This window comes from Protopterus annectens, chromosome 1.part1, assembly GCF_019279795.1.
Source record: "Protopterus annectens isolate FY-2018-M chromosome 1.part1, PAN1.0, whole genome shotgun sequence".
NCBI classification, from domain to species: domain Eukaryota; kingdom Metazoa; phylum Chordata; order Ceratodontiformes; family Protopteridae; genus Protopterus; species Protopterus annectens.
Genome location: NC_056726.1, coordinates 809279213 through 809289212, shown reverse-complemented (window position 1 = coordinate 809289212; position 10000 = coordinate 809279213). Strand labels below are relative to the sequence as shown.

At 41.9% G+C, this 10000-nt stretch overlaps 1 protein-coding gene and 1 non-coding gene across 4 annotated transcripts in view; both read right to left on the bottom strand.

Moving 5' to 3' along the window:
* LOC122807294 (uncharacterized protein ZSWIM9-like) overlaps positions 1 to 10000 on the bottom strand; it is a 430135-nt gene that overhangs the window by 259917 nt on the left and 160218 nt on the right. The window lies entirely within an intron of this gene.
* On the bottom strand, positions 6876 to 6947 carry TRNAC-GCA. Its single transcript has one exon. It is a non-coding gene; the product is annotated as a tRNA-Cys (tRNA).

Below are 10000 nucleotides of genomic sequence, written 5' to 3'. Positions count from 1 at the left end.
TTTGTGCTTTGTGATACATATTTAATTTTGATATCAAGAAGTGTTTTTGCTATTACTGTTTCAGTAGTGATAAGGGTTGAGGGCATGAAACAATGAAACAGGCCTATATTAAAGGCCGAGGCATACTGCATTTTCACAAACCAGTATCTTATAAGATGGGAGTTCATACAAATACAATATTTAAGTTTCAATAGGAAATTTCAAATATTTTGTTAGACAAATTAACACATTAACCTATATAAGAATACATTTATTAGTAAAATAAGAAAGTTATAGGAGCAGGGAAGCATGTTAACCACTAGTCTTCTGGGATAAATAATAAGCTATAACAATAGTTTGTACTCATTTATATTAGTTAAGTGAGATATACTGCATGAAGACCAGAAATAGAAACTTAACAGAACTTTAATTGAGTTAGAATACAAAATGGAAGGAATTCCAAACTTAAGACAATTTCTGGAAAGGTTGGCCACAAATGTGGATGCTTTGTCATCATTTAGGATAGAAGGGAGTGCCCCCCTTGCCCCAATGAAGGTAGTTTTGAAAATACCAAAATGGAGCAACAGTTTACAGAACTGGTTAATAGTACTAAAATGGTGAGGTCAAATGTCTGGTATTATAAACTTTTGAAAGCATATTTAAAAGCTGAAATAGCCCCTAGAGGTTTGAGAATACATGTGGAATCAGGGGTAGGGACTGACAATCAGGACTTTTTGAATAAATGGCACCAGATACAACAACGGGCCTCAAAAATTGTTATTAAGTTGTTAGTAGAGTATTATGAAAAACAACAGGAAGAGATGGTCTTAAAACTTAATGAATGTAATGAAAAAATTGCTGATCATGCAATGGAGACCAGTTATTCTCATAGATATGCTACTTATGTGAAAGAAATAAATAGACATGAAAAAGAGTTACAAGAAAAAAAGACTAAGTAGTATCAGACAGACCTTAATGATTACAAAAGTCAAGCCACATATTCATGGAAGAAAATTAACAGAACAGTTAGGTTCACAGAAAATTTAAAAAGTAGTAACAGACCAAAAAGAAAGAGAGCTAGATCCATACTTAGGAAAAATGTAGATTTTTCCAGTAACTCTGAACAGTCAACAGGATACTCGAACATGGATACAGAAAATGAAGGACTGGAATCACATATGGTGATTTCTCCTATACCTAAGAGGTTTAGGGTCCCTTTAGAAGGGGAAGTAGAAAACAAGCATAGAGGTGATGGAAAAAATATTCAACGAGATAATGACAACATAGTTGATGGCCTCAATGTTTCTACTTCAAGTAGTGAAGCTGAAAATCAGTTAGTGGTTAATCTAACTAACTATCACTTTACAGAGTTGGAAATGAGGGTTTTGAACAAAGGGATGGGATTTGTAACTAGCACTTATGTGTCACACTTTGACGTGGTTCAGGATTTAAAAACCTTTTGTAGAAGTTTGAATTTACAATATTTTTTGCACACAGACCCCAAGATATTTTACATAGGGAGGTGGAAAAGTTTAGATTTAAGAAATCTATTTCTCAACCACCATATCATGGGGTGGTTAAAGTATTTGAACAACAGATACTAAATGAGTTACAAGTAAACCAAAATGAAGTATTTAAACAGGATACGTATAACTTGACAAAAGGGGAGAAAATAGCTTTGCAAAATTTACAACAAAATACAGATTTGATTATCACAAGAACAGACAAAGGGGGAGCCACAGTAGTGTGAACAAAACGGATTATAACAGAGAAGTAGAGAAACATTTAAGTGATGCTGCATCTTACTGTAGACTTCTAAGGGACCCCCACTAGGAGATTTAAAGAAAAGAAAGATGAAGTATTAAAACAGGCTGTCAGGGGCAGGGCCATCATGGTAGCTTTACATATACAATTGAGAGTTGATGATCCCAGCTCTCAATATTTTTACCTAGTACCAAAAATCCATAAACAGGTGAATCCACCTCCAGGGCACCCTACAGTGGCCGGACAGGGTTCTTTGATAGAACCATTGTCCAAATATTTGGAACATAAGTTGAAATCTTTGTTGGTGTATGTTACAGCTCGTATAAAAGATACCAACCAATTTTTGGTGCTCGTGAATGATATACAGATCTCTGAAGATACATATATGGGCACATTAGATGTGCACGCTTTGTATACGAGTATCCCTCATGAAGCAGGTATATGAGCAATGAAGCACTGGATGGAAATGTCAGGTACATTTGATGAGATGGAGATGGAGTTCTTGCTAACTTTATTAAGATTGGTTATGGAGTACAATTCCTTCACATACAACCAAGAATGGTAACTACAGATAAAGGGTACAGCAATGGGTACAACTTTTGCACCCATATACGCTGACCTTTTTATGGGTTTCTTGTAATGGGAGATAATTTACAGCAGGAAAAATAGGTTTAAGAACTATCTCACTATGTGGCGGAGATATATGGATGACTGTTGGGTCCACTGGACAGGGGATATGTTGAAAGGTCATGCATTTGTGGAATATTTAAATTGCAATGAATATGGCATTTATTTTAGTGGCAATATTGATTTAAATTCAGTTGAATTTTTGGATGTGAAAGTTCTCTAAGTTAAGAATGGTACAATGGAGACCACTTTGTACAGAAAACCTTTTTCCAAAAATGTAATATTGCATGCTAATAGCAGTCATCTACACCACATAGTGAATAATATTCCCATAGCCCAGTTTACTAGAAGAAGAAGGATTTGCTCAAACTGTGACGCCTGTGCCCTGGCCCAGCAATCAAGGAGCCTCAATCCTCACCACTAACACCAGGGAGGTTGTTTCCTAATAAAGGAAAGGATAACAAATATACACAGTAAAGAACAATTTCCCTTAAGTGCACACAGAGATCATAGTCAGTCTGGGGCTGGTTGCTCCCTTGCTCACCAGGTCCCCAATAAGACTCCCCACTGGCACAGCTACAGGGTCCAGGCCTCAGCTAAGCTGGGCAAGCTAAAACCTCCAGTATCCTCTCTGCCCATCCAGTGATTCATGTCCCTCCCACGTAGCTGACACAACACACACACACTCTTTGAGATAAGTATTTAAACAACTTCACAGACACTCCTGGGAAAGGCTGACACAGATTCTCCAGCTGTGACCATTTACCCAGACCATACGGTAGTAATCCCTGCCACCACCCAGCTAATAATATCAGCTACTAAAAGGCCCTAAAAAGGGTGTTCAATTAATACTGCGCAATATTATTATCCAATTGGTAATGTGACTATTCAGTCTAAGACTTATTTTAGAGTGGCCTACTACAATGAACTCTATAAATATGCAATGTACTCTAGAGCCTGCTTCACTATACAAACCAGCCACAGGTAAAGGTTTTCAAAATATTTAACAATAAATAATTAAAACACAAGGCAATACTACTATACTACAAAGATATCTAAGAGTTCAGAGATCACACAGAAACTTAAAACAATACAGTAGGACAGGTCTGATGTCAAAGAAAAACACAATCTAACTTTCTAATCTTTAGCTAATCTTAAGAGAAAACACATTGCTATAATCCTACTACATACATAAAGAGCAAACAGTGCTGGGTTAGATGTCCAAGATCAAAATGCTTACAGTCTCTCACTGAACAACATTTTTTAAACACTACCCAACAGCTCTGCTGAGGCCCTCCCAAATTTCATCATTTTGACACTTAGGTTTTCTCAGGCCATAAACTGCAGTATTTAGCAAGCTAACACCTGCTCAGGAAACTACAACAATACAAGGCATTTCACATATACACTCTAGCAGAAACCAGAGCAATAAAGCACCTTCCACATGTAAATTCTGGCCCTTAACTTTACACAATGGACATGAAACCTTCATCCAGACCCACTGGAGCCGACTTGTGAAACATCAAAGAGATTCATAATATCTTGTCAACTTCAAAAGACACATTTGAAATGCTTGGCTTGGTTTTCCTTACAGCAGATGGCAATGTTGCAACAACCCTGAAGTTCACATTTTACAGTGGTTTCTTTCATTTAAAAACACAAGCCTGTATTTTACATTTATTTATACAGTTGATAGAATTATGTATCAAATTCTATTTGACTAGGCTGGCAGCCTTCGCCCATCTTCATCCAATGTTCACATCTCTTCCCCCACGGGGAACTCAGGCAAGTTTTTCAAGTGCCCCTTGAGAAACATCGCTTGAGAGTGTCAAGTCTATCTGGGTGTACCTCACCCCATTCCCTGTCTTGAGGGCCCATCTACATTGGCATTGCTACTCACACTGTGGTGGTGCTGCACTGACATATCATATTCTTGCAACCCCAGGCTCCATCTTAGCAACTTGGCATTTTGCTGACTGGCTCTGTTTAACCATGTTAGAGGGTTGTGATCTGTCATCACAGTGAATTTTCTTCCATACAGATATGGCTGAAGTTTTTGTAGTGCCCACACTATGGCTAGACATTCATTTTCTACCGCTGCATAGCATTCCTCCATGGATTGGAGCCTACGACTGAGATAAATCACTGGCTGCTCTTCTCCCTCTGAAGAAATCTGGCTAAGTACAGCCCCACCCCATAGTTTAAAGCATTCACCTGCACAACAAATTCTTTGCTGCAGTCTGGACTGGCTAACACAGGGGGTCCTCCCAAAGCTTCTTTAAGCGTCTGAAATGCCTGCTCACATGCTGGAGTCCACACTACCTTATCTGGCCTGCTCTTCCTTGTCAGGTCTGTGAGGGGAGCAGTTATGGTACTATAATTGGGAACGAACTTTCTGTAGTACCCTGCTGTCCCTAAGAATACCCTCACCTGCTTTTTGGTAACAGGTGCAGGCCATGCCTAAATAGCTTCCACTATGGCAGGTTCTGGCCTTATCTTACCACTCCCCACTCTATGTCCCAGGTAGAAGACCTCTGCCATACTCACCTGACATTTGCTCGGCTTAATGGTCAACCCTGCCCTCTGTAGTTTGCCCAGCACCTCCCTGACATGCTCATAGGTAGGTACTAGGCTATCGGCCCTAGGGCCCATACAAGCCTAGCCAAAAAATGTACCCTGGCTTTTGCCACCCAAGAAATTTAATTTCGGTATACCCCTGTCGAGCAGAGCCACAGAAGTGATCCCTGGCGTGAATTTCCCATTTCCCATCCAATGATCAAGATTTTTCTTGAAGAGTGCTAATGAAGAGCTCTGTTTGACATAGATAGGTAGTCTGTTTCAGAGTATGGGAAGTCTCTGGGACAGGAATCTATCCCTCCAGCATGTTCTGTTTATTGTGGTGACAAGGTTTAGGTCCCTAGAGCATGTAGCTCGGAGGGATTGGGATTTCTTTAAGTGGAGCACGTCCAACAGCTCTGGGTTTGACATAGCTTTGTATGTTAGGCAGAGATCGCCCCTGAGTAGGCGATATGCAATGGAGTAAAGCTGTAGTTTTTTGAGACGGTCTGCATAGGGCATCTGTTTGAGGCCAGTAATCCTCTTTGTGAGGTATTTCTGTGGTCGTTCCAGTTGTTGTAGATGTCTTGTGAGGTACATACCAAAAGGGCTGTTGTACTCTATAATGGGTCTATTGAGTGATGAGTAGAGGGGAACAATGACCTCTTTTTTTCTGGATGAGAATCCTTTTGTGATGAGATGAGCCACGTAGAAGGATTTCCTGACCACTGTGGCGATGTGATTATCAAAGGAGAGACTACTGTCCACCTGTGTCCCAAGGTATCATCACATTTTCAGCATTAAGTAGACTACCAGCTATGTGGTAGTTCATGGGTACAGAGTTTTTACCAAAGGGGATGACAATACACTTTTTGGCATTGAGCTTCAGGCCATGGCTTTGACACCAGGTATCTGTCTCAGTGAGGCCCTTTTGTAGTTTGTCCACAACGTTAGGAGTTTCGATTATGGCTCTTAGTTTGCAGTCATCTGCAAACTTTGTTAGCCAAAGACCTTCTGTGTTGGCCTGCACTACAGAGAAGTAGATACCAAACAGGAGAGGACCCAGGACTGAACCCTGTGGTACTCCACTTGTCACTGGTCTGATGTTGGATTTGGAATCCACTACTTTCACAGTGTGGGTTCTGTCCGTGAGCCAGTTGGCAACCCATCTTGTGACATAGGGATTTATACCTAGTTTAGTGAGCTTATCTATAATTCCAGAGTAGAGGATGGTGTCAAAAGCATTGGCGAGATCTAGATAAGCTGTGTGAACCATTTTACCCTCATCTATGGCTTCGATGACTGCTTCAAAAAAGTCAGTCAGGTTTAGGAGACATGATCTGCCTTTTACAAATCCAAACTGGGTAGGGTCCAGAGTTGGGAGATTACCAATGTCTTTGTTTATGAGTTCCACAATGATATGTTCCAAGGCCTTGCAGACCAGGCTCGTCAGGCTAATGGGGCGGTAGTTCCCGGGGTCCGTTGTGGCTCCCCCTTTGTGGAGTGGGATAACCGTCGCAGTGCGCCATTCAGTGGGTACAAAGCCTGAGGTGAGGCAATGACTGAACATGGTACTTAGGTAGGGTGCCAGTTCATTCTGTAGTTCGTGTAGAACGCAGCCTGGGATATTGTCAGGTCCCATGGATGCTGTGTTCATGGCTTTGGAAAGTGTGTTTTTTACCAGTGCAGCCGTGATTATAGGAACTTTGCATTCTTCCGGTATAGAGATGGGCCCTCTAGGGGGTGAGAGGGGGGTAAAGTTAGCACTGAACCTATCTGCTAGGATGTTGGCAATATCAGTTGGTTCTGTATATTTAGTGCCATTGTGCTGTAACTCGGAGCAGATCTGAGTGTTCCCATTTAGATTCTTGACATAGTTATAGAATGCTTTGTGGTTGTCTTTAGAGTCAGTGGCAAGTTTGTTTTCGTAACTTGCTTTGGAAATAGGAAGGGGGCATCCGGATTTGAACAGGAGACCTCTTGATCTGCAGTCAAATGCTCTACCACTGAGCTATACCCCCAACTGAATGTGCTCTTGCCAGGAATGGCTGTAGATAGCAATACCATCCATGTAAGCAAGGACAAACCCTCCTGCTCCTGCTAAGATATGATCTACCAGCCTCTGGAAAGACGCTGGGGCATTCTTCATCCCAAAGGAAATCTTTGTGAACTCATTCAAGCCAAAAGGAGTCACAAAGGCTGTCTTCTCTCTAGCACTGGGAGTCAAAGGCACCTGCCAGTAACCCCTGGTAAGATCAATGGTTGTAAGATACTTAGCCCCACCCAGCTGCTCTAGGGCCTCATCTGTCCTAGGCATGGGGTAAGCATCTGACTCTGTGTGATTATTTAAATTCCTGTAATCCACACAGAACCTGGTGCTGCCATCTGGTGAGGTCCAGAAACTGTTGGACTCTTGAATCACCCCTAGTTCCAACATCTCCTGTACCTCCTCCCTCAGAGTCTGTTTGACTCTCTCAGGCACACTATAAGGGGTCTGCCTGATTGGCCTTTGGGGTCCTGTATCCACCTGGTGCTGCATCAGGTGGGTGTTCCTGGTTTCCAGGTGAACATGCCTCCAAAGCCCTGCAACAATGCTCGGATTTCTCGAACCTGGGTAGGAGATAGCTGCTGGGACATTGCTACCCCTTCCACCGAGGTGTCAGCCCGAGCCTCACTGAGGAGATCAGTCCCCAGATCTCCCTCAGACACCTCCAGCAATCCACTGCAAATGCTCAGCAGAAGGGCCTCCCTATCATGGTAAGGTTTCATCATGTTAACGTGGTACAATCTGTGCCCCTGCCATCTGCCTAGCACTTCCACCATGTAGTTAACATCACTTACCTTTCTTACCACCTTGTAGGGTCCCTCCCAAGCTGCTTGCAGCTTGTTGCATTTGACAAGAATGAGAACCATCACCTGCTGCCCTACAACATACTCTCTAGCTCGAGCATTCCTGTCATACCACACCTTTTTCTGTTGTTGGGCATCTGCCAGGTTCTCCTGGGTCAAGCCCATGAGTTCCCTGAACCTTATCCTGAGGTTCAGGTCATATACCACAAAAGACTCCTTGTGAGACTCACACTCACCTTCCCACTCATCTCAAATTAAATCTAGAGGTCCCCTCACCCTATGCCCATATAGCAACTCAAAGGGTGAAAAACCTGTGGATTCCTGGGGAACCCCTCTGTAAGCAAACAACAGATGGGGCAAATATTTGTCCCACTCCCTCTTAAACTGATCTACAAATGCCCGTAGCATGGACTTGATTGTAGAGTTTAACCTCTCAACAAGACCATTAGTCTGGGTTGGTAGGGGATGGTCTTCATGTGCTTCACCCCACATCAACCCACAGGACTTCCACAGACAAGCTAGCAGGTCTGACATAAAATTGGCACCTCTGTCAGACAGCATTTCCTTTGGGAAACCTACCCTGCTGAAAATCTCTAGCAAAGCATCTGCCACCGACTCGGCCTCAATGGAGGACAAAGCCACTGCCTCAGGGTATCATGTAGCATAATATAAAAGACAAACGGCTTAAAGTAAAAGCAGGTGCAGATAACAAAAGAGAACCAAAAGAATAAAAACTGCACTAAGGCTAACACACCAAATATTTATTAAAAAAAATAAGAAGGTAAGCGCTTTTACAACTGTGCTTGTCGCTTCATCAGACACACAAATGAGAATAAATGCAACTTTTGCAATTTATCTAAGTAGTCAGCTGATGTTAAAAAATCACGTCTAATTTAACAGCCATTGCAGAACATAAAGACCTTGTTTAAGAAACAATTTAAAAACATACAAACTAATAAACTCTGTATATAAAATAAAAATATACATGTATACAGAAAAAATTTTGTTACTTTCCCTGTGTGATCAAATAAAACGAAATAAATAACGTATAAGGCTCACCCTATTAAAATATCATATTAATAATAAAACATGTAACTAAATCTAAAAACTGACATATATGGAGGAATATAAAAAGTATATGCATGTATACATATATCCATATACATGCGCGTATGTATATATATATATATATATATATATATATATATATATATATAAAGGGAAAATGCATATGCTTCAGTGTATATAAATATATAATTAATATTAAAGTTTCATGCTTTCGTGTAGCATAATCTACAATCACTAGGATATACTTTTCCCTGTGGAACTTGGGGTACTCAGTGGACCCACAATATCCATAGCTACCCTCTGAAATGGTTCCTCAATCACAGGCAAAGGCATCAAAGGAGCTCTCACCTTGTCTCCTGCCTTGCCGACTTTTTGGCATAGCTCACAGGTCCTGCAGTACCCTGTTACATCTCTGGAAATTCCAGGCCAATGGAAGTTTTGCATAAAACGCCTCTTTGTACGTTTTATGCCCCTATGATCTGCAAAGGGAATATCATGGGCTATGGCTAGAAGTGCCAGATGGTAAGCTCCAGGCACTACCAACTGCTGTATCTATCACCTTCAAGACCTCCTTCAGGGGTCCATTCTCTGTACAGTAACCCTTTGTTCCACTATACAGACTTCCCTTGAGAATCAGGTGCCTCCCTATCTACCTGCCTCAGGCCTTGCAATGTAGGGTCTGAGAGCTGAGCCTGTCTCAAGTGTCTCCTTGTAACATTTCCCAGCTCCCCTTCCACAGGAAGTCTGGCATCCTCTGACAGTGGTGCCTCACTGTCAGCCTGGGTACTACTACTCACCTCTACCTTTGCAATCACTCTGTCCAAGGGACTATCAGTACCCAAAAGCAGCTGTGGCTCACTTTCAGTCTCACTGCTATAGCGTAGCTCATTCCCTGAAGTAACCACATCAGCAGTCCTGGCTGCAAGTGTGCGGTCTGTCTGGGTCTCCCCCAGGCCACCAGACCCACATGTTTGTCTCATAGCCTCACTGCATGTAACTGCATGAGTACATAGTACTGCCTCATCCAAATCCTTTCCTCTCAGGACATCTGCAAGATGGTAGTTCCATACCCTTGTTGTCTCCAGACAACCTACTATTGGCATTTTGTCTTTCCCACTTACTGGCTCTTTCAACTTTTGTTCCCCACCTTGCCTCC